General features: G+C 38.8%; 1 protein-coding gene across 6 annotated transcripts in view; it reads left to right on the forward strand.

Moving 5' to 3' along the window:
- The window catches only part of MAGI1 (membrane associated guanylate kinase, WW and PDZ domain containing 1), a 607,822-nt gene that overhangs the window by 339,121 nt on the left and 242,678 nt on the right, over positions 1-26,023 (forward strand). The window lies entirely within an intron of this gene.

The raw sequence follows: 26,023 nt of genomic DNA on the forward strand, positions 1-26,023 counted from the left end.
ATCTCACCATCCAGAGATATTCCTGAAATCTGACTGTTTCTTTCTGGTTCGTTTGCCTTGTGTATAATTCTGTGTGTAACAGCCCCCCCCCTCCTCCCACTCCATGGAAATATAATGGGCACGTGTGTGTATATTTTGAACACAGTTGGAGTTATGCTTTATATAATGGAGTCACATTGTAAATAAGGTAACTTCCCCAATCTCTACTCCTGCCAGATTTATACAACCTTGGCCTGGCTCCCTCTCACTATTTCAGGGAAAGGAAATGCACATAGAAATTCAAAGAGAAACTAGAGAGGTTGATGCTTGGCCTTTGAACTTCCAAAAATCCAGGTCCTGGCAGTTTAGGGGGATTTTTAGATATAATTTGGAGTATCAGTTGTTCCTTAAACTCTTTTAGTACTAAACTCAGAATAAGGTGTGATGTCGTTGCATGTCACACTGTTTTATGTGTCCCTCCCCTTCCCCTCCTCTAACCTTAAATCCTGGTCCCGGATAACACTGAAACTTGAAAGTGTTTGGATTTCATTGAAGCACATTAGGAAGTCCATGAAGGAGGACAAGCTAGAGAAAGATGATTAGACTTGTGGATTTGAAAGATTGCTTTGGTGTCTTATGGAAGAGGTCAAAACTGGAAGGCAGGTGACTGGCTAGAAGGCGCCTGTAGTAGTCCAGCAAGGAGAGGTGTGGTGGGAAGAAGTGGACCTGTTCCAGAGACACACAGGAGGGGAATTGATTGGTGTGATGTGGGGTTATAAAGATGGAGGGAGACTGAGATGACTTTGAGGTCCAAAAAGGTACTCTGTTTTCCTCCCCAACTTGTGAGATTAATGCAAATTTCCACTGGGAAAGAAATAAAACAAAATGAAATAATGATGTCCAGGGTTGTTTACCCCCATTGAGATTATTTTGAAAACACTGGTGACCTCTGGCTGCCTGCTGGATCAGTTAGCTCACCTGGTGGATTTCTACTCACGTTTGCTGGATTCCAGCAATTTAGATTAACAGGGGCTCATATTTTTTATGGTAACTTAGGCCAGGACTACAACCTGCTTGCCACATTTGTAGGCATAGTGACTTCCTTAGTTATGCTTCATAGTAATTCTGGTCATTGGCTTCAGGCTTCAAAATTATACCTTCAGTCTCTAGAAAACCAATGAGCAGTTCTCACTGTTATTATATACCGGTCCCTCTAAAGCTGAGGGCTCTTCATGCATGGCCTTGTATTGTATGGGATATGTTAGCACTTAGATGATCCCTAAAATGGGGTCACAAGAAGCAGAATGGTGACAGTCATTCTGTTGGGTTGGCAAGCCAAGCCACTAAACCCACAGAGGTGAAGAGTTATTCTCAGGATTCAACTAGGCTGCTGAATGCTTAAGTTAAACCAGTGGTTCTCAACTGAGGACACTTTATTCCCCAGGTGACATTTGGCAATGTCTGGAGATGTTTTTTGTTTTCACGACTGGTGGGAAATGAATATTGGCATCTGGCTTCTAGTGGATAGAGACCAGGGGTGCTGCTAACCATCCTACAATGCGTAGCACAGGCCCTGCTCCCAACAGCAACAAACAAATATCTGGCTCCATACGTCAGTCGTGATAAGGTTGAGAGCCCTGAATTGACGTAATATTTTATTTTTTCCAGGTGTTATGGTGTTATGTCTCTCCTCGGTTACTCCCTTTGAATGACTATGAATCTTACTTTCCTCTTGAAATCTTTAAATAATGACAGGTGGCTTCATATTTAGAAGTAAAAACAAATTTTCTTAGAAGAGTTTAAATATGTACCTACCCTTTGATAATTAGAATTTTAAAATATTTAAATGATGACTGCATAGCATGAGTTTGACTAGTATAGAAACAATAATAATAAGACTCATTTAGTTTTCACTTTGGATGACACATATATAAATAATTGTTGAAGTTTGGAAGTAGATATTGTTCAGCCAACTTGGCATTATCTCTTTAATTAAAATGTTTGTTTTCCCTTCCCACCACTGTAATAGTTAAAGGAGATAGGTTTTTAGATGTTTACATATAAATATTCCCAGAACACGTTTGAGCTGGAGTACCACATTCTCTAAAGACAGGCTGAAAACGTCATCTAAAATGTCGTCATTTTAAGATGGGGGGAGGGGAAGTTGGCGTTTAGTACAAATCATTTGGAAAATTAACTTGGGGGTTGAGTGAAGCATATTGTTGCTTTCAAATATGTGTAAAAGACTGTCTCTTTGATTCATTGAAAATCTGGTAGTGTTTTCTTGGTGCCATTTACAAGGATGGCATGCCTGGGATGTCTGCCTGCAGAGAGAAAAAGAAAGAAGCAAAGAACTTAAAAAGTTGACTGACTTATGAGCAGTCAAATGATTTCATCGTCCGGTATTGCTTATTTTTTGTGGCTAAAAAAGTGGGCTTAATGTGCAAGTACATGAGCTCCAGTGTCCAGGGAACACAGCTAACCACTATCACAGGCAGAGCCCTGAGCATTTCCAGTGGGCACTGGGCCTTAACTGCCAGATCTATATCCTGGAGCAAATGAGGACCCATAGATCAGGGCATGAAAGGAGACTGACTATACTGCCTCCTTGACCTTACCCTCCACAGTGCGACTGAGCTGCTTTGGGGCTTCTTCAGATGAGAGTCTCTGAACCACTATTTTGCCTTGTCTATGAGAAATATTGGTCTTTCTTTGTTGGTACGTTGCCTTTGTTTTGTGTGGATATGAGAATAATACTAGCTTCATAAAATAAGTTGGGAAATGTTTGTCTCTTCAGTTTTCTGTAAGAGACTGTGTAGAATTGGTATTAATTATTTGAACATTTGGTAGGATTCTCCAGCAAAACAATGTGAGCTAGGAGATTTCCATTTTGGGCTTTTAATTTGCAAATTCAACTTCTTTGATAGTTCCAGGGTTATCCAAATTATGTATTTTGTATTGAGTGAGTTGTGGAGTTCCTGTTTTTCAAGATATTTGTCCACGTAATCTAAATTGCCATTTATCCCTCTGTAGAGTTGTTCATAGTATTCTCTTATTCTCTGGATGTATGAACGGTCATTAGCGATATCCTCTGTTTATTTCTTGATATGGAAAATTTGTGCCCTTTTTTGTGTGTGGAGGGGGTGAATCTTGCTAGAGATGTATCCGTTGTTTGATTGTTTGATCTTTTCAAAGAAATAGCTCTTTATTTCATTGATTTTTCTGTTATTTTTCTGTTTTTAATTTCACTGATTGCTGTTCTTTATGTTTTTCCTTCTCTTGGATTTAGTTTTGCTTTTCTTTTTGTAGATTCTTGAGGTAATAATAGATTTTGATTTGAAATTTTTTTTCTAATATAATCCTTTTCTGCTGTAAATTTTCATCTCAGCACTGCTTTAGTTGTGTCCCATGAATTTTGATACATACTGTTTTTATTTATGATCAGTTTAGTGTATTTTATTTCCCTTGAGACATTCTCTTTGACCCCTGTGGTGTTTTGGGGGGTTTTTTGTTTGTTTGTTTGTTTATTTTTAAGAAGTATATTGTTAGGGGCGCCTGGGTGGCTCAGTTGGTTAAGCGACTGCCTTCGGCTCAGGTCATGATCCTGGAGTCCTGGGATCGAGTCCTGCATCGGGCTCCCTGCTCAGCAGGGAGTCTGCTTCTCCCTCTGACCCTCTTCCCTCTCGTGCTATCTCTCATTCTCTCTCTCTCAAATAAATAAATAAATTCTTAAAAAAAAAAAAAAAGAAGTATATTGTTAGGAGTGCCTGGGTGGCTCAGTTGTTTAAGTGTCCCACTCTTTTTTTTTTTAATTATGTTATGTTAATCACCATACATTACATCATTAGTTTTGGATGTAGTGTTCCATGATTCATTGTTTGCATATAACACCCAGTGCTCCACGCAGAACGTGCCCTCTTTTAACACCCATCACCAGGCTAACCCACCCTCCCACCCCCCTCCCCTCTAGAACCCTCAGTTTGTTTTTGATCTCAGCTCAGGTCTTGATCTCAAGAGTTGTGGGTTCAGGCCTCATGTTGGGCTCCATTTTGGGCATGGAACCTACTTAAAAAAAAATATATATATATATATATATATACTATATATATCTATAACTATAGATATATATAGTTAGTAAGTTAGTTAGTTTTCAGGGTTTAGAGGTTTTCTTCGATCTTTCTTTTAAAGATTTCGAGTTTGATTCCATTGAGTTAGAGAATGCAGTCTGCAATTTCAGTTATTTAAAATATTTTGAGGTTTGTTTTATCATCCACACAATGGCCTATCATGGTATATGTTCCGTGGACATTTGAAAAGAATGTGCATCCTGCTGTTGTAGGATGTTCTATAAATGCCTGTTGATCCTGTGTTTGAAGGTGAGTTTTTTTGTATTTTGCTCGTTTTCTGTCTAATTCTATAAATTGTTGAAAGAGGAATGTTGGAGTCTCTGACTGTAATTGTGCTTTTGTTTCTTTCTCCTTTCAGCTCTATCAGTTTTTGCTTTATGTATCCTACAACTTTTGTTTGGTACATGTACATTTAGGATTGTTATGGTGGTTTGACCCCTTTATCATGTTTCTCTCTGTGTTAACTTTCTTTGCTCTGAATTCTATTTTATGTGATATTAATATAACAGCCTTGATTTCTTTTGATTAATGTTTGCATGATATATCTTTTTTCCATCCTTTTACACCCTTTTTACATACCTATGTTATTATATTTGAAGTGAGTTCTTATAGACAGAATATAGGTTATGTTTGTTAATCTGCTCTGCTAACATCTGTCTTTCAGTGGATATATTTGGACCATTTACATTTAATGTACTTACTGACATTTTAGAGCTTAAGTCTGACTTCTTAAAAGTTTTATATTTGGAAAAAAAATTATATTTGATCTCTCTCTTGTTTTCTTTTTCCTGCCTTCCTGAGGGTTATCTGAACATTTTTCAGCATTTTATTTTGATTTATCTCTAATGTTTTTGAGTCTATCTCTTTTTATAGGCTTTGGTTGCTATATATATATATATACACACACACACACAAACATATGTTTCATATATGTTTGTGTATATATATAAAAATACATAGAAAATATATTTTCATATATATGAAATATGTAAATATAAAATACCTCATCACAGTCTACTGTTGTCATTTTACCATTCAAGTGAATGAATTGTTGAAACTTTACCTCCATTTACATTCTTTGTAATAATATTGTCTTAAATTTTTCCTCCATGTACACTTAGACCCACATCAGACAGTGTTATACTTTCTTTTAGAAAATTCGAGGGGACCAGGAAAATATATTTTATTCACCCATAATTTTGCTTTTTCCATTGTCTTTTCTTCTTTACTCTTATTCTAAACTTTCTCCTTTTATAACTTCTTTTCTGTTTAGGAAACTTCTATAGCCATCCTTTTAGGTTGGATCTGCTGTCAACACTCTTTACTTTTCCTTTATCTGAGAATGTCTTGATTTCTACTTCATTTCTGAAGTGTATTTTACCTGATAAAGAATTTTGGGTTCTTTTTTCCCAGCACTTGAAAAATGTACCTCTGTCTGGTTTCCATAGTTTCTGATGAAAAATCCACATCGCTCTAATTATTTTTCTCCTCTAGGTAAGGTGTTATTTCATTGACTTGTTTTAATATTTTGCTTTTCCTTTAGTATTCAGAAATTTAATTATGATGTGTTTTGGTGTGGATTTTTCAAACTTTATTCTGTTTTTGGGTTTGCTCACCTTCTTGAATCTGTGCATTTATGTGTTTCGCTAAATTGGGGAGATTTTCAGTCATTATTTCATAAGTAAGTTTTAATCCCTGCCCTCTTTCTCCTTTTTGTCAGGACTCCAGTGTTGCAAATGTGAGATTTCTTGTTAGAATCCCACAGGTTCCCTAGGCCCTGTTTATTTTTTTCCAGTCATTTTGTCTCTTTTTCAGATTGGATAATTTCTAATGTTTTACCTTCTAGTTGATTGATTCTTTCCTGTATCCCTCCTCCATTATGCTGTTGAGTCTATTAATTGATTGTAATTTATACTTTTAAAATTTTTATTTGTCTTACCTTTCTATCTTTTACCAATTTGTTGAGACTTTATAGTTTTTCATTTGACTAAGGTGTATTTGTAATTGGTTCTTGAGTGATTTTTATAATGAATGCTTTTAAATCTTTGTCAGATGATTCTGACATCTCTGTCATCTCAGTGTTGGTGTCTCTATTATCTTTTTCATTCATTCTTTTTTTTTTAAGAGTTTATTTATTTATTTGACAGAGAGAGAGAGCACAAGCAGGGGGAGTGGCAGAGGGAAGAAAAGCAGCCTCCCTGCCCAGCAGGGGGCTGGATCCTGGGACCCTGGGATCATGACCTGAGCCGAAGGCATAACCGACTGAGCCACCCAGGGGCCCCTATTATCTTTTTCATTCTTATTGAGATTTTTTGGGCGCCTGTTATGATGAGGGATTTTCAATTAAAATCTGGATTTTGGATATTTTGTCATCAGACTCAGAATCTTAACTTAAACTTTCTGTTTCACTTAGTTTGGTTTGATACTGCTTTGGCAGGGGAAATGGGGGTGATACCTTGTTATGGCTGGGCCTGAGTAGAAGTCAAAGGTCTTCCTTCTTCTTCCATTGACACTTGATTTGGGGAGTGGCTTTTTATTACTGCTGTGTGGGATAGGAGTTGTGACTTCCCATGGGGTCTCCACATATGGGGGAGGGAGGGAGTAGGGAGGAGAAAGGCTTCATTTTAGCCCAGTGGTGTTGAAAATTCCAGCTCTGTACTCAGTGTTCTCTGGCATAACCCTGGCATAGGGAGGGAAGACTGGGGTCTACCATCACAGAGTAGAGAAGGTAGAAGTCTCGGCTTTCACCTTGGACATTTTCGGATTGGGTGTTAGTGGAACCATAGTTTTTTTGTTGTTTTGTTTTCCTGTGATATTTGGCAGGAGTAGAGCACTTATTGTCTAAAAGTTTTCTGTCTTGCTTGTCTACCTCTTTCCTGGTTCTTCAGTTAGAAAGAGCAGGCTTTTGTTGGACTTTTTTGTTTGTACCTATTATCACTTACTGGTTGTTGGCTTCTTCAGCTCCAGGTCTGGGATATATGAGGCATAAAGAAAACCTCTGGAACTCATTTCCATGCTAAGGTCAGTCCTGAGGTTCTTAACTGGTCTGCCTTCCTCTGTTTACATTTCAGAGACTTCTTGTTTGTTTTTAGATGACATCCAAGGTCTGTTGTTGTACTTAGTGGGAGGAATAGGGAAACAGACAGCTGCCCCATCTTCCCAGAAGAAGTGTTATCCCTTTACTTTTTATAGACAACAGGTGAGGCATTGACTTGGCTCTATAATCCAGAGCACTTAATAATGAGAGCTGTTGAGTTGGAATAAGATGTTTGCCATCAGCATGGTTTTAAAGGAGATAATAATTATTAACAAAACTGATTATACGCGTTTATCCAGTTCTTCTCTTTCCAGCCCTTCTAAGGGACCCTGAACTGTGAAGTCACTAATGGATGGGCAAAGAGGGTGAGGGGCTGAGAAATGAATAACCTACCCCACCATCTGGCCTGCTGTAGTTCAGAGTGTCACACGGCACCACCACGTTAGTTCTTCTCTGTGTTTACTTGAAGTGCCAAATGCTATATTTAAGCCAAGAACTGATTTTGAAAATATTTTTCTACTTCTGTTTTGTCAAACGTATTCCTTGGCATATTATGTTAGGGCTTGTTCTGCTAAAGCTTAGCAGAGCCTTCTGTTTTTTCAAGCTGATTTGGCTTGCACAATTCAAACATTAGACCCTCATTTTGGAACAGAAGGTCTTCTCTAGAGATAGAACAAAGTGTGTTTTAATTTTCAGGCAGGTAATACCTATCAAGTGAGAGATGGAGCTTTAATTCATTGTTATTCTTTTATATATAGGTCTTCTTTTTAAGCTACTTTATGCTCAAGCCTGTTTGACTACATTTTCTCTTTCCAGAATCTTTCTAATTATGGGGAGAAAAGCAAATGTTAAGCTAGTCGTCTTTTAACAAGAAAAAGGAAGGAAAGTGTTATTGCTTTACTTCGGTAACTTGATTTTGAATTTGAACTTTTAAGATAACAGTTCAGTATATATAAATAAAGCCTACATATCAAGGTTATAGATAGGGTAGATGTCCAGGTAAGCCACTCAAGAAACACTTCATGGAATATTCTGGTATCTGAATGAAGACAGGGTTTTCTGCTGGCCTTAATTATTTTCAGTTTGGTGATGGAACATTTTTGAAGCCTTTTCACTCATTCCCTGGGAGTCTTTTGGAGAGAAGGCATGATCGTGGTAGCTCCTGTACCCTTGACCAGTGGTGGAATAATATCTCATTAAATGAAATCGGTTATTTCTATGAGCACTGAAGGGCTTGATCAGGATATGGGAGTGGCTCAAAGTATCAGTTGGTGCTGGTGCTTGAAGAAGCCTTTTAAGGAAGCACATGGTTTAGTGTTAGTTTGAGTGTGGAATCCATCAACAGAATAATTACTCGAGTCACAGCAGTCACATTTGAGTTGTGTTTAATTTGGGGGAGGCTTCTACTTGTTCTTTCATCTCTAGCTCTTTCTAAATGCGTTGGTGCTTTATTCCACTTCAGGAGTCAGTCTGTGCCACTTTGAAGACATCGGTGTGGGAAAGCCGTGCATTTGTGCTGTGAGCACGCCCTTTCTCACCTTGCTCTTTGTCACCCATCACAGCTAGGCGGAAACCTTGGTGCCCCTAGCCCTGTCCCACCCTTTCCATTTGATGTATGTTCTTCAAACTCAATATAAGTAACTCACGACTTCTCTCAAGAATCGGTGTGAAAGCAAAAAGTGTGCTGAGCTGCAGCGAGGGCCATCAAAGTACAGGTCACTGGAGTCCCCTGATCCTTTGAGATGAATTTTCTACCCAGCTAATTTGAGTTTGCTTCATCAGTCAGGGCAGGTAGAAACCCAATTTAAATCCCCAGGGCTGTGACTTTAAGAGGGTGTTAGAGTTTTTTTGTTTTGTTTTTTTTTAAACCTCCCTTTTGCCTTGATATTCTTCCTTCCTTCCCACCCTGCTACTGGCTCAGAGTCTTACATTTCTACTTTGAAGCTCAAGGTGCTTCCTCTTAGGAGATCTGAGAGCATGCTCTATAAACAGAAGGTTCTGCATAGATACTCTCACAATTAGTGAGTCTCCTGAGAATTCAGGATCAGAGAAGTGGGTTAGGTTTCGAACCCTGGCTACACATTGGGATCACTAGGGGAAATGAAAAGTAAATAGCAATGCCTAGTCCCTCCCCACAGATGCTTACTCAATTTGTCTGATGTGGGGGCTGAGCACTGGTATTATTTTAGATGTGTCCCCAAGTGATTCTGACATTCAGCAAGGTTTGAGGCTCTCCTTTTGAAGGAATGTCCGGCAACCACTTAAATTCTGAATAAGCCTGTCTGGTTGCCCGTTATTAAAGAGCATCAATGACCCAAGGAGAGTGTGGCTTTCTGCTTTTGCTGTTCGAGCCTTGTGAGGGAAGCCCAGCGAACTGAATCCCTTCGGGTTCTCACTCCCATCCCCATTACCTAATCTTTATAGAGGCTTACTATAAGGCAAGAATTCTCAGTGGTCGTTTGGCATCTCTCTAGGGTGTAGGTTCATTTCAAAAGGCATGGCAAAATTAAAGTCACTTTAATTTCTAAAGATAATTTTCCCTCTCCTAAGGACTGATCTGAAATCAAGCAATGAAAAAGAGGGTGTCACAGGCTCCCGGAGGCTGAGGTGTTGGGATGGTTCAGTTTGTTCATCTGACAAATGTTGATTCCTCTTCCATGTTTTGGTAACTGTGGCGTGTCAGGAATTTGCTTGCCTGATAGTGGCAGTCAGTAATTAGGGTTATTGGCTCATTTGGCATCTTCATTGCGGTTTTTTAAAATGTTTATCTTAGAAGTGGGTTGAGCATGTCTGTAAGTGATGTGTTTATAGGAGAAACTGAGAGAATTCAGCTGCTAAAACCCCTGTTGTGAGTAAACCCTTGACTTCGGAACTGTTTCTACTCTGTTAGCGTTGGCTCCACACAGCGGGGGCAAACAAGCCAGACCGGGTTTGTATGTAGCAGGAGCCTGTTAGAATGACTGCTGAGTTGATTAGCCAGGAGGAAGTTTGGGCACTGTTTCTGAGAGGCTCAGCCAAATTAATTTTGGAGGAGGACACCTAAGAGACAAGGTGTGGCTGGATTAGAAAGGTGGGACAAAGAGAAGTATCAGATTTTTGGAATGGGAAGAGATCTCTGGGATTGTTGAATCCAGCCTCTGCATTTACAGATTTGTGAACTAGGCCAGTTTGTTAGACTTTAGCAACATTTGTTAAAAATCTGTCAAAATGCAACATGCTCTGTTGGAGGTAGAAGAGGTAGATGGTGTGTAGTCAGGGTCCTTTAAAGAACAAAGGCAATAGGGTGTATATATTGGAGAGAGAGAGAGTGATTGACTGATAAGAAATTGGCCTGTGCAGTTATGGTGGCTAACGAGTTCCAAGATCTGCAGTTGACAAGCTGGAGATGCAAGAGGGCTGATAGCATAGTTCTAGTCAGAATCCAAAGGCTTGACAGCCAGGAGAGCCAATGGTGTAAGTTCCATTCCAGAGGTTAGCTGGCTTCAGACCCAGGAAGAGTAAGTGTTTCCCTTAGAGTCCAAAGGCAAGAAAAAGCTGATGCCCTAGCTCCAGGGCTCAGGCGGGAGGAATTCCCTCTTTTTTTTTTTTTTTTCGATGCATTTTTTATTGTTATGTTAATCACCATATATTACATCATTAGTTTTTGGTGCAGTGTTCCATGATTCATTGTTTGTGCATAACACCCAGTGCTCCACGCAGAACGTGCCCTCCTCAATACCCATCACCAGGCTAACCCATCCCACTACCCCCCCTCCCCTCTAGAACCCTCAGTTTGTTTTTCAGAGTCCATCATCTCTCATGGTTCGTCTCCCCCGAGGAATTCCCTCTTACCTGTGGAAGGATCAGCTTTGTTTAAAAGTTCAAGCCTTCTCCTGATTGGGTGAGGCCCACCCACATGGGGGAAAGCAATCTGCTCTACTCATTATATCAATTTAAATGTTAAACTCGTCCGAAAGCATTCCCACAGAAACACGCAGGATACTATCTGATGGAATATTTGGGCACCCCAAGAGGCCCCATTGAGTTGACAGGTGAAATTAACTCTCACAAATGACTTTGTCAAACACAAACATGACCCAGATTTAGGTCTCAAATCTGGGTCTCCTGACCCTTGCCCAGAGTTCTCTCTACTTCATCATGCCATTTCTGACTCACCTATAACAAATGAATAATACAGAAAAAGCTGCATAAAAATGGCTACATTAGACTCCATCAACCATCAAAACTTCAATTCATCAAAAGACATCATCAAGAAAGTGAACAGATGCACCGTAGACTGGGAGAAGATATTTGCAACATCCATTCCTGACAGAAGACTGGTATCCCGGATGTTTCAGGAAGTCTTACAAGTCAATGTCAAGAAGACAACCTAGTAAACAAAAGTGGCAAACAATGTGAATAGAAACTTCAAAATGAAGAGATGTGCCATTAACGTATGATGATTAACATCAGTAGCCATCAGGGTAATCCACATTAAAATAATGAATAAACAGTATACTATATATATATGAAAAGCATATAAATAAATGGTGAAATGAAAAATGAACTCCAGATTCCCTAATGTCTGGTGGAGGGCCGCTGTTTGGTACTCCGTTGTCATTCATACCAACCTGGAAGTCACACACCTTCAGCCCTACAATGTGCTATGTACAGAAGGGGGAGTGTGCAAGCAATCTGGGGATAACACATAGGTTTTAATTAGTTTGCAGTCTAGCAAGATGGGAAGGCTGGCTTGTTCCACTGGTTTGTTTTATGCATTTAGTTGTAATCATGAATCTTAAAAAAATTTCTCTCCTTGAGAACAAACAGAATTACATGAAAGGTGTTTTTGAAATATGTCCCTTTCAAGTCAGTTGATGATGTGAAGGGTAGCTAACATTTATGGAGCATTATGTTGCGTGTTCTCATGTATTCCTCAGGACGGCCCTGTTTGGCTAGATGCTCTCATTATCCCCACTTTCTTGATGAGGAAACTGAGACTGAGTGATTTAGGAAGTTGCCCAAGAACACAGAGGTAACTAATATCAAAGTCAAAATGGGAGCGTCTGTCTGCCTGGGTCTGGTTTAGCTACCACTTGTGTAATTTTAATGAGTATTATCCTTCATCTTTTAATTAAGTTAGTCACTGCATCTCCAAAGGTGCTAAGTCGATGATAACTCCTCTTCTAAGCTGAGATGGGCTTAGCTCTCAGAGGAAACTCATGGTGGGGGAGACAAAAGATAATAAAGAAAAAGGAAAATAAGTCATTTCAAGGAAAGATATGTATATGAGTGCAATAAAGCAAAGCAGTGGGAGAGACACTGATGGAGGGCTCCTATAGTGACAGTTGTCAGAGAGGCCTCTGCTGAGCCCGGCTGAAGATGAGCTCAAACCTCTGATTGCAGCACTGAGCTCTGCTGCCACTTGGTGAGCAGCCCTATCCTAGAAGACATGTATATTTACTATCCTAGAAGACATGTATGTTTACTATCCTGGAAGACATGTATGTTTACTATCCTAGAAGATATGTATGTTTAGTATCCTGGAAGACATGTATGTTTACTATCCTAGAAGACATGTATGTTTATGTAAGCATGTGCATATAGCACAGATAATCTTAGCAGTTTGCAACCATCCCCAATATGGGCCCTTTTACAATATTCTTTTCTAATCTGCTCTTGGATCTAAATGGAAAAAAATTCCACATTAAGCATGAACTAACTGTTCCTGATTGCTATTCATTTACCTATTCTCCCTGGGGTGGGACTCTCCTACCTGGGTTGGTACAGTGACTGGGGAAAACTTCATGTATTTATCTGTGAACTGCCAAGAACAGGGATGCTGATGTCCAGAGGGCAAACCCCACCAACAAAAAATTGTGTTGGCCACGATGCTAGTGGTACTCCTGTTCAGGAACATTTGATGAATACTAAATAGGCTGAAGCTTGTGTACTATATGAGTTATGTCTTATGAGTTGAGTGGATGAGATTTGGTTGGCTAAGTCTTTTGTCCCTGGATTTCATTAGGTCTTTTGCATTCTATGACAATGGCCGAGACTTTGACCCGATCTAGTTTGTGTTCTGTGCTTTCCCCCTTGTTCTCTGGATGTTTGAAATGGCAAGGCAGGAAATGGTTTATTGAGTTTGTTTTTCTTTCCTGGCATATAAAACTTAAAACTCTCAAAAACTTTGGCTTGTCAGTCTGTTTTCTAGTCAAGAAAAAGATGGCCATTAAGAGCAACATTGATGTGCGACCAGAGAGGCCGGCAGATGTGATGGGCTTGCCTTACATAAATCACCTTCCGTTGTCGAGGGGGGCATATGGCCAGTGAGTGTCCTAATTAGTGAATGGCTTTTATAGCCCCATTATTTATAATCACTTTTGAATAACAGCTGAAAGACTACAGTGAGATGGAATGAAAATAGTCGAGTGTGAAAGTGCTCATTGCTTATGGAATTATGGAGATTAAAAATCTCTGACAACCAGCCCGTGAAGTAAAAATGTTTCCAAATACTTTTTAACCAGGTCTGCTATGTACCACGTTCTGAAAATGGGAGCTGTGGTTAACCCAGACACGGAAGTCTCTGTAAAAATTCTTACCTTAGTGGATTTGCAACATAAAATAGCCAAGAGCCATGCACATAGCCACATTCATAATGGTATATTGTATACGTTTTTAATAAATAAACTCCATTTTGGAATATTTTAGATGCAAAAAGTTTGCAAAGATAGTACAGAGAGTTCCTGAATCTCATGGAATTTTCCCTAAGGCTAATATCTTGTATAACCATGGTCCATTTGTCAAAAATAAGTTAACATTGGTACATTACCATTAACTCCAGTTTTAACTCAGATTTCACCAGTTTGCTTTTTTTTTTTTACCCCCCACGAGTGTCCTCTATGACCCTGAATCCTGTGCAGGATATTATGTTACCTTTAGTTGCCATGTCTTAGACTCCTCTAGTCTGTGCCAGGTTCTTAATCTTTCATTGTTTTTCCATGGCCTTGACAGTTGACAGTTGTGAAGAATACCAGAGAGCGCGTGCATGCGGGGCGGGGCTGGGGTGTGGGTGGGAGGCAGAGGGAGAAGAATGAGCAGACTCCCTGCTGAACACAGAGCCTGACTCAGGGCTGCGTCTCAGGACCCTGTGATCATGACCTGAGCCGAAATCAAGAGTCAGATGCTTAACCGACTGAGCCACCCAGGCACCTCTCAGTATACAGTTCTAATAAAACAAAGTTTCACTCTTTGTGAAATGAGTGAATGAGCTCATTTCATTCATTTCCTGGATGGGAAATGTGTATGAATGCTCATGTCCCGGATGAGCACCTTGTTTAGAGTCACAAAGGTGGAGAGGGGAAAGTGTAGAACTTTGGCATTAGAACATCTGGTTCTAATCCTGCACCAGAAGTCTTTCCTCGTGTGTGTGTGTGTTTTTTTAAAGATTTTATTTATTTATTTGAGAGAGAGAATGAGATAGAGAGAGCATGAGAGGGGGGAGGGTCAGAGGGAGAAGCAGACTCCCTGCCGAGCAGGGAGCCCAATGCGGGACTCGATCCTGGGACTCCAGGATCATGACCTGAGCCGAAGGCAGTCACTTAACCAACTGACCCACCCGGCGCCCCTCCTCATGTGTTTTAAAGTGGGAATGATACCACCTTTCCCACTGGCTTGTATAAGGATTGAATGAGATAATGTTCAGAAAAGTAATTTAGGATAAGCCATGAAATTTACAATCATCAAAGGGAAATCTGTGTTTATAATACATGCATTTTTCTATCCTGTATATTTGTATAAACTGGAGATTGATGCCAGTAACAGATTTTATCCCAGGAGTCACTTGATAAATTTCTCTGAAGGCTAGCCAGGTCTTTAAACATGTGCAATTAATTCTACTTTATAGAGGATGTGGGGATGGATATTTTTCACCTGTTGAGTATTTTTGTGAAAGCCCCATCAGTGGCAGACCTGTGGCTTACCTTCCTGCTCCTTTTCTAAGGGAACAGTTCACACACCCAGAGCTACCTGCACACACTCAGGTGCGTAAACCTGTACACCTCTGACAATCTTAGAGAATATAACATGTTTTATGAGAGAGACATAATCTTCTCGAAGAGGGAGTGGCAAACTACAGCTAGGGGCCAAATCTAGCCCGCCGCTTGTTTTTGTAATGAAGCTTTATTAGAACACAGCTATGCAGTCCTTTACTTATTGTCTAGCACTGATATCCTACTAAAAAAGCAGAGGAGTTGGAGTATAGGCCTTACAACCTGCAAAGCCTGAAATAGTTACTATCTGACCCTAGAGAAAAATTTTGCCTACCTCTATGCTAAAATCCTAGTGATGCCTGACATGTTTTCCTTTCCATTCTCACCTCTCTCCGGCCATATACTGGTGATTCTCTCTTTTGTCTGCAGCTTTGAAAAATATTTAAAGAGGGGTGCTGTGCAAAGAATAGTCATACAGATGCTTTGCTTATGAGAAATGGTCTCACCTTTTTCAGATCCATCAAATGACAGGATGTTGCTGGTCTCTGTTCTCCTGATCCCACAGAAATTGGAGTGGCATGCTCAACTGTAATCCTGTTTCTATGAGATTTCTTAATATATAGGGCAGAACCCCTGGAACTCTGGCCCCAGCCTACTGTTGCATGAATGATGTCAGTGTATATTAGGATATAGTCTGTGCCCCAGATTGTGCATTCCTGTCTGAGACTAAATTGGGCCAAGGCTTGCAGGGCAGGGGCACAGCTGTGTTAATTATGATGGGTGTCCCAGGCTGTGGGATGCCAATGGGATCTCAGTTTGCATTTGCATAAAAGCATTTAAAATACCTCACTTGTCAACAGTGTCCTGAGAGGCAGGAGGACAGGTGCTGGTTCCTGGGAAGGAACTTTGCTCCGACTCCCTGGAAGTCAGTGCTGTTCAGATGTCACTTTCTTGGTTCCTACACACTGCTGATGCTGTTAAACATCGAGAGGGTGTTGGGACAACTGTACTATGTGACTGTTCAGATGGGAAGTCAGTCTTTGGTTTTTAGATTGAGATTCACATAAATGTCTTCTAGTGGCATGGTGCGTATAACTGCTTTAAACATAATCATTTTATTTTACTCTTTTTTTGTTTTGGAAAATATCAAACCCAAATTGCCATTGAATAAACAGCATAAGGTATGCCATGACTGACCATAACCCACCAGCTGTTAACATCTTGTGTTTCTATTTCATCTCTCTACATTTACCTATATTTCCTTTGTGCCTAATTACCTGAGTGATGGGGCGGTCTGGGAACCTCAGTTTATTCTCCTGTAAAATGGGATTGGAGAAAGAACCAACCTCGCTGGGTTGGGGCGAGGATTGTAAAGTTATGACTTAGCACTGTATTTGGCCTGCTGAAAGTGATCAATAAATGCTCGCTGTCATCACTGGAGTCCAGTGGGTCCACTGGAAGAGAGTTCTGTTAGATCTCAGTGGGGTGTCTTTTTAAGAATTTAGTGTCTTCTTGGGGTGCCCGGCTGGCTCTGTCAGAAGAGCATGCGACTCTTGATCCTTGATCTGGGGTCATGAGTTCAAGTTGCAAATTGGGTGTAGAGATGACTTAAAAATAAAATCTTTAAAAAAAAGAATTTAGTGTCTTCGTGAAGGACACACGCATGTCTTCAGGTTCCACTCAAGGTTCTGAGTATAGAGACATCTGACTTTAGCCTTGTTGTTGAGTACAGTGGGCCGTAAGCTCCTATCAGCTCCATGACTTTGCCAACAGAGCAATATTGTCTTTTGCCTTTCCCTATGTAAACCGTTATTTTTTTTTCCTGAACAGATGTTATCCTACTACATGAGTTGAACTGAAAAAAATATATATATAAGAAGCACAAAAGGCTGGAAATAATGAAAAAATAGAGATGATGGAATTTAAACCGTGCTTTTCTTTCCATGCTTAATTCAAGTCTCTTCTCACTGTGGGATGAAATTTGTTATAATAAGATTCACCAGGAGAAAAAGAAGACAGAAGACAGGCAGGAAATAATAATAAAGTGGATGCCCTGAAGTGTGAGCAAAATGTTTTGTGCTGTGTAAATAGTAGTTTATAGAGCTTCATCAGCATACATAAATCTATCCTGCAGCCTCTTTTTTCCTTTTCTTTCCTTTCCTTTCCTTTCTTTTATTTATTTATTTATTTATTTATTTATTTATTTATTTATTATTATTATTTTTTTTACGTTCTACAGAAACGTGACTGAAAGAGCAACTGTCTTTGTGCCACTAGGGGGATGGATTCCATCTCTGCATGTCTGATGACATCCCACCTGCCTGGAGTCATTTGCGCTGCGCTTGTTATTATAAGGCGTTATTATTAGCCCAGGAGGACTGGCAGCACTTGGCAGTTTGCAGAGAGATGGGGACGATTGGTGACAAATAGGGAAATAGGCTCATTTTCAGAGCCTAGTTCCCCACGCTTTCTTGGGGGGGGCTTTGCTTTGGCTTAGTGACCATTCGGTCACAAATGTCAGCATGTCTTAGAATCACCTGGAAGGTTTGTTAAAACATAGATTCAACTGGACCCTTAGAGTTTCTAATTCAGTAAGTTTTGGGTGGAGCCCAGAAATTCAGGTTTCTGGGTAATGCAGCTTGGAGACAATGAATACCCTCTACCTTAAGAATTATATAAGGAGACTTGCTCACCTGGACAGTAGGGCCAGCATCTAGGTGAGGAGTTAGCAGACTGTGGTCAGTGGGCCACATGTGCCGCCTTTTTTTGTAAATAAAGTTTTATTGGAAAAAAACCTTCTTTACATATAATCTATGGCTGCTTTTATACTATAGAGGCAAACTTGAGCAGTTGGACAGAGTCTGGAGGTGCTCCTAAAGGTGGAAAATATGTACTCTCTGACTCTTGGCACTCTATAGAAAAATTTTGCTGATCCTCGATTGTGACCAATGCTTGCATGTCATTTGGGAGAAGCAGGCTTGGAAGTAATTCTGTGAGAACTGGCACACGGAGTGTTCTCAGTCTCTGTGTGTTTAGAAGCAAAGGCTTTTGTTTATTTCTTCATTTTACTTAAATATATATGATAATGAAATTCATCCATTATTTCACCACAGGCCATTCTCCACATAAATTTTCTCATTGCAACCAGTAGTTTCTCAAAATGAAAAGAAACATTTTTTGCCATCCATGTTGCTTGTATAATATAGTGTTGGCATTTGTTTAAATTATGGGTGGAAAATTTTTGAAAATCTGTACTTAAAGATGTCTGGCTAGTTCAGTCAATAGAGCATGTGACTCTTGATCTCAGGGCTGTGAGTTCGAGCCCCAAGTAGGGCATGGAGATTATTTAAACAACAACAACAACAACAAAAACAAAAACCCATTCTTAAAAGGGGAAAAGTGATCTTCATTTTGACACTGTAATTGTCAGATGAGTGATATGGTACTTCATCTAGACTTGAGTAAAAGCCTTTATAGCGGTTTGTCAATATGTATGAAGAATCTTTAAAGTAATGTTCATGTTCATTATTCTAGTAATTCTGCTTCTAGTAGATTCAGCAAACATACATATTCAAGATTTTCCATTACAGCATTGTTTATAATCATTTTTTTAAAAGGAAAGACATCCCAATGTCTGATAACATGAAACTGGTAATATGATGATGAATTCACTTTGCTACTTTGGAGCCATTTAAAATGAAGCTAGATAAAGGGAAGCTGCTAAGTCTTTTGGGCGAGAATTTGTATCATTTGTAAGCTTTTTGTCCTAGTATTTCCACTGTAAGGATTGTGAGAAAATAATCAAATACAGATAGATCTTATCCAAGAAGGATAATCATAGTAGAAACAATTCATATGCTTACTAATTGGTAATAGTTAATAGGTTGTGGTGGAATGAGACGATGAAATATTATGTATTATTAAAACTTTTTGAGCACTGCTCGTATATTGGAGATGCTTATGAATTATCTGTTAGAACATTTGGATATAAATCCACATATAGGGCACGATACTCTGCATCTCATATTTAACAGGTATCTGATGGAATTTGTATTCTACTCTAACATGGTCATCAGCAGGTAAACCCAGATGCTGCAGTCACTTTTGAGTCCTCTCTGCATGTGGTTATCTTCCTCCATCACTCGAATAAGCCCTGTCAGTTCCAGCTTTAAATCACATCTCCTTCCCCCGTCCCTGCTCCCCCTCCCCGCCCCCCGCCCTTCATCTTCTCATCCATTTCCTTTGTCCAGGCCACTTCTGGTCTTGTGTGATCAGCAACATTGGCTGCACCCAGTCACCGCTCTCTGTCCTGACCCACTACACAGCTGTAAAAGGAATCTTAAAATTTACACTAGGCCTTCTTTACCTCCCTGACTGACATCCCTTCAGTGCATGCCTACTGAGCTTAGAATAAAATGCAAACTCCTTATCATGGCCTGCAAGGCACAGAATGATCTGCCCCAGCTTCTCTTTTTAGCCTCACTGTGTGCCACCCCTGTCCAAGCTCCATGCTCTTTCTCTAACACGCCAGCCTTTTTGATTTCCAGACATTGGCACCTGTGGTGTCCTCTGCCTAGAATGCTGGTTACCCCACACTTTGCAGAGCCTACTTGCTTCTTTTCTTCCTTTACTTCTCATCTTAACAGTGACCTCTGCCTAGGGGCCAGCCCTGTTCATTTTTCCTAAAACATGCATGTCAGTTCCTGTTCAGGAGCTCTGTGTTGTCAGGCTGTCTCTTCAGGGCACACAGATTTCCTGGCTCCTCAAACGTGTGGATGTATTATAAGTGTATCTGTGTGTATATGTACGTGTGTGTACACAGGCACACAGCACCAGCATGTTAATGGTGATACCAATGAAGTTATAGCTTATTTTTAATTTTCTTTGTCGTACTTTTGTGTATTTTTCAAATCTTGTAATTAATCTATATGACCCTTTTTATTGTGGTAAAATATATATAACATAAAATTTATCATTTTAAGCATGTTAAGTGCACAGTTCAGTGGTATTAAGTATATTCACATTGTTATGCAACCATCATCACCATCCACCTCCAGAACCTCTTCATCTTCTCCAGCGGAAACTCTGGACCCATTAAATACTATCTCCCCCATAAGTTAGATTATTTGTATAGTAAAAAAAAGTGTTAGGAAAACTGTATTAGAACGAAACGAATAGCAAAATCTTTTTCAGACAAAACTCATTAAATATATTTCAGATTGTAAGTTTAAGTGACAATAAAACTAGCTAATATGTATTTCAATTTATAATTTTGTGTTTTTTTTTAACAAAAAGCCCTATCCTTTATAAATGCAAACTGCTGAAAAGACACAGATCTTTTTGCTGTAATAGCTCACTGCAGTACAAACCATTTGTGTTGCCTTAATAAATATATCTTTCCTACAACTATAATCATTCCTTGAAGAAATTGTGTGCTAAGGCATTATCACCTGGAAGTGTGATTAGTGTAATATCCTTGTGCAAGTTTTCCTCGGCATTGAAAATTTGAAACGTATTAAAATCTAAATTCTAGTTGTAATGAAACACTATTCTTCTACCTTCTAGAGGTAGGTGTTCTGGAGCTTATGCGACACAGAGAGAGTTACGTTTTGCCTCCTCAGTTAGAAATGGATGAAGCAAGAGGACTCAAAAGTGATATCTCTGGAAACCTAGTTCTTGACTGTGAAGATTATTTCTGTTGACTAGGGTTCTCCCTTAGGATCTGTACGCTAGGAGATAGAGATCAGACCAAGCAGAGTCCTCTCATAACCCATCACTTTGAAAATGATGCTTCTAGTTGAATTGGCAGAAAACTGTCTAGCATGTGAGTGGGAGTGTTTGGAAAAACTATACAATTATGTTTAAGGGATCATTTCATGTTTCAGGAATAACAAGCAAAATTTGCAACTTAAGTAACTGATAAAGGAATCATATCCAGAATATATAAAGAACATCTTTCCAAAAATAACAAGATGGCCCACTAGGGAAATGCACAATGAATATATGAGTACGAATAGGCAAGTTACAGAAGAGGAAACGTAAAAGAAAAAATAAATGTAAAGGACACATATGAAATATATATTTGAGATATGTGTGTATATTATATATATATATATATATATATATATATAATAGAATGCTCACTGTTACTAGTACTATAGTCCCCCCTTATCTGTGGGGGATACGTTCCAAGACTAGCCCTAGTGATGCCTGGAATGATGCCTGGAACTATGGGTAGTACTGAACCACTTATATACTATGTTTTTTCCTGTACATATACACATTTGAAAAGAAAAAAACTACAATGGCATTTATTATAGCATTATTCTATTGACTACAACATTGGAAATAGCCTAATTTTCTACAAGGGATACATAAGTATTGTATTTTTTAAATGGAATATTATACCACATTTAAAATAATTACGAAAGGTTACATCAGTTGACATGGTTAAATTTCTGTAAACTAATGTGAATGGAAAAAGCAGAGATACATTGTTGTAAATTTAAAACCGACAGTTTTGGATACATTGATATGAAAATATAATGGCAAATCCAGGACAGAGAGTCAGCTCCATTTTTGTCACTGAAATTATAAAATTATCTTAAAATAAACTCTGAATCCTTTTCTAGGAAAAAGTTCAATGTATTTCTGACCTATGTTTTCTTTTCCATTTGCAAAATAAATTTTGGATTTCAAAGAAAGCTAAGATGCTATGACAAACTCTCTCTCTAGCAATTTATTATTTCATTGGCTCACTGCCTTGACAATTAGGAGAAGATTTATAGACATATCCCCTGAATAATTGGCAATTAATTTGAGATTAGATGCCAAAAAGTACAGTATTCTTAATGTAATGGGAAGGTTGAGGCTTTTCGCTTACAAATGTCACGGAACACAGAGTAAATGTTAACCACCAGCATCGTTAACCCTGCCCTTTTGCACATCTGCAGTTTTAGTTCGATGATCATAAACTTTAGCTAGCTTGGCTAGTTTCACGGTAAAGCTCAAGTGTAAACCAAGAGTGTCTATATGTCTTAAGAATGCCTTCCAATCTATAAGCCCTTGGTTTATCTTGATAGGTACCTGCTGGTGATCCATAGGAATGTGTAAACCTGGGATGCCTGGGTCGCTCAGTCAGTTAAGAGTCTGCTTTCGGCTCAGGTCGTGATCCCAGGGTCCTGGGATCGAGAGCCCCATGTTGGGCTCCTTGCTCAGGCGGGAGCCTGCTTCTCCCTCTCCCTCTGTCTGCAGCTCCCCCTACTTGTGCTCTCTCTCTCTCTCTGTCAAATAAATAAATAAAATCTTAAAAAAAAAAAAGAATGTGTAAACCTGCGTTCTATATAGGAAAAAGAGATACTGTATCCTGAATCTTCTTTGGGATTTTCTTTTGACTCAAACAGTACATTTGGATCCCATAACATCTTTTCTACTCATGGCTCAGTGTCTTTCTAATGTCTACAGGTGTGGTCTCCTAAGGGGTATATAAACTCTAGGTCCTAAACAATGAAGATTTTGCTGGTAAACATTGTTATCCTTTTGGTCAAATTCCAGGGTACCTTATACCTAGAGATAGAGTTGACAGGTGTGGCTATTAAGTATCAGTGATTTACCAGTTGGTTTCATTTCAACTCCAGCACAGTGCCAAAAATATATTAAGGATGCACTAAATGCTAACCAATTTATGTATGTCCAGATAATTTTAGAAGAAGTAGAGCTTTTTTTTTTTTAAGATTTTATTTATTTATTTGATAGAGTGAGCTAGCAAGAGAGCAGAAGCAGGGGGAGCTGCAGGGGGAGGAGTAGAGGGAGAGGGGGAAGCAGACTCCCCACTGAGCAGGGAGCTGGACCTGGGGACCCCAGGATCATGTCCTGAGCCAAAGGTGGACACTTAACTGACTGAGCCACCCAGGTGCCCCCCACAAGTAGAATTTTATTCCTTTCCAGAAACCCTAGAAATATCCTTTAATCCAAATTTCCCTATGCCTGTATTTTGTTTATAGCTATTTCTAAGTAATAGACTGGGTTTTATGTTTTGTGCATTTTAAAAAAGAGTAACAGCCCATCTTTGAACTAACCTCAGCTCTTTCCCTCTCACCTCAACAGTTGTCCCCTCTGCATTGTCATGACAATTCCCATCTTTCATTGGGTGCTTTCTCTGTGCCAGGCACCGTTGGAACCTCATTTAATCCTCTTGACAATTTTGTAGCAGAGTTACTGTGTTTGCAGTGCTCTATTTTTGCAGATAAGGTTCAGAGATTAAGCAACATGCTTGGGTTCGCCAGCTAATAAATAGTGGAGTCAGGCTTTAAACCCAAAGCCTTGGTCTTAACTACCAAGATTTACTCTATTTTTCTTTCTGTTCATCTCTCCAAGGGGAATTTGAGAATTAAGCATTTAGAACAGTGCCTATCACATAGTCATTCAGTAATTATGTGTATATTCTTAAACCTTTGAAATCAATTTTCTAAGTGTAATATACATACTATAAATTGCATGCCCATACACACAGTTCCATAAGTTTTGATAAATGTATAAGCCACTATTGTCACTGTCACAATTAAGATTTTCTATATTGGCATCCACTTCACAAACTTCCCTTGTGCTCCCCTTTTTAAGAAATGTTTTATGTTGAAATCATTTTAGACTCTCAAGAAGGTGTAAAAAATAGTACAAAGATCCCCTGTACCCTTCACCCAGTTTCCCCTCAATGATAACCCGTTACATAAGTATAGTACAGTTGCAAAGCCAGAAAATTGACATGGGTACTCGCCATAGATCTTATTCCCTTGTGCACCTTGCAGTTAGTCTCTGCCTAATCCCAGCCCCAGGTAACCATGGAACTGCTATTTCTCACTATAGTTTAGATTGTTCTAAAACTCTCTATATAAATGGAATCATACAGAATGTTGCTTTTTGTGTCTAGCTTCTTTTGCTCAGCATTATGTGTTTCAGATGCATAAATATTACTGTATGTATTAGTAGTTTGTTCCTGTTAATTGTTGTGTTGCATCCTATTTGAATATAGTAGTTTGCTTACCCATTTATCTGTTGATGGACATTTGGGTTGTTCCCAAGTTTGGACTATTATATAGTGAATAAAGTTGCTGTGAAGATTCATCTACAGGTTTGTGTGTGTGTATGCACTTATTTTCATTTCTCTTGCATAAATAAGAGTGGAAATGCTGGGCCATTTGGTTAGTGAAGGTTTAACTTTATAAGATACTGCCAAATTCTTTTCCCAAGAGAATGAACCATTTTATATGCCCACTGACAGTGTGTAAGAGTTCCTTTTGTTCTACAATCTTGCTAACACTTGATACTGGCAGTCTTTCAAATTTTGGCCATTCTAGTAGGTATGTAGTGGGATCTCACTGTGGCTTTCATTTGCCTTTCTCTGATAATTAATGATACTGACTATCTTTTTATACGGTTAGTGGCCAATCATATATATTCTTTTGTAAATTATTCAAACTTTATGCCCCTTTGCGGGGGGTCATGAGTGGATAGGTGAATGTCTTTTTTATTCAACAAATGCTTGGTGAGTAATTGAATATTTATTAAATGACCTAAGCTTGACTCAGATATATGTTTTCCTTGTGATTAATTGAAACCTGAGGTATAATACATCTCAAATAAAATAGTTCAAATTGGGTTTTATTAGTCTATTCTAAAATGATCATCTGTAATAGGGAATCTTGTTTTGAACATAATGTTAAAGTAAGGATCAGTAGTTTCCTGCCCTGCATGGGACATATCATCATCTTAACCATCACTGTCATCCTCATGATTTATTCTTTTTGACCATAGGGAAGTTATCATCCAAAGACATGAATTCTGTGCCTCACATAGATACTGCATTGCTACTTTGTTTCTCTAAGGCTAGAAATGCTCTTACCTAATTTTTTTCTTGTCTAAAAATGGAAGGACGATTTTAGTCTTGTTATTTTTAGCTGTCACTGAACCATCTTTCTCCATTAAGAATAAATGTTAGCTAAGTTAATCTGTAAGCTCTGTGTTGATACTGTAGACTATAATTTGTGTTTGTGATTTAAAAAGAACATTTGGTTACCTTCTCCTTTCTATGACATATTTTTGTAACAATATTTTTAGCTATTGTTTTGTTTTGTTAATGTAGAGAATTACAAAGAAATACACAGACCCACCCAGGTAACTATTGCTTATACAATAGTTAATGAAAGAATGGTATGTATCTAGTGTTTGGAAATCAACACAGGATCATAAGATCTATATATCTGTATGTGTCTATAGAAAGAAGAGCAACATCTTCTCCCTTATTTCCCAAGCTCATGTCCTTCTGCCCAAAGGAAACTGTTGTTAAAACTTTGTGGTGATTCCTGATAGCAAACAGGATCTCTCTTCTTTATTTCTTTTTACACAAAAGGAATCAGACACGATGCACTACTCTACATATTTTCCTTTCACACCAACACCTGCAGATCTAGCTTTCTTGGAGTAGTTACTATATGAATGAACTGTGCTTTACTTAGCTGATCCCTTGTGGTTTTTTTCCAGGTTTTTTGTTTTTCTTTTTATTTATTTGCTGTTACAAAAATGCTGCAATAAACAATACTGGAGATGGTGCAGGCTTTTGCAAGTATACTCATAGGGTACATTTCTACCAATTGGATCCCTGGTCAAAGAACATTGTGTAATTTGTCAGCTATTGCTACATTGTTCTCTTTATGGTTTCAGCCATTTACTCTCTCTTTAATAGTGTCTGCAAGTGTCTATGGCACATATTTTAAATGTAATAGCATAGTTTAAATTCTTTGTTATTTGAGCCTTCTAGTATTATGTGAAATGGGACCCCCAAATTAATGCTATTTCAATGCTGTTTTATCTTTATTACATTCTAGCTTGCTTTTTCCTCTGCAGAAGAAAATCTG

This window comes from Eumetopias jubatus, unplaced genomic scaffold, assembly GCF_037043125.1.
Source record: "Eumetopias jubatus isolate StellerSeaLion01/CBP00866 unplaced genomic scaffold, mEumJub1_p1.0 scaffold_1, whole genome shotgun sequence".
Classification (NCBI taxonomy): Eukaryota; Metazoa; Chordata; class Mammalia; order Carnivora; family Otariidae; genus Eumetopias; species Eumetopias jubatus.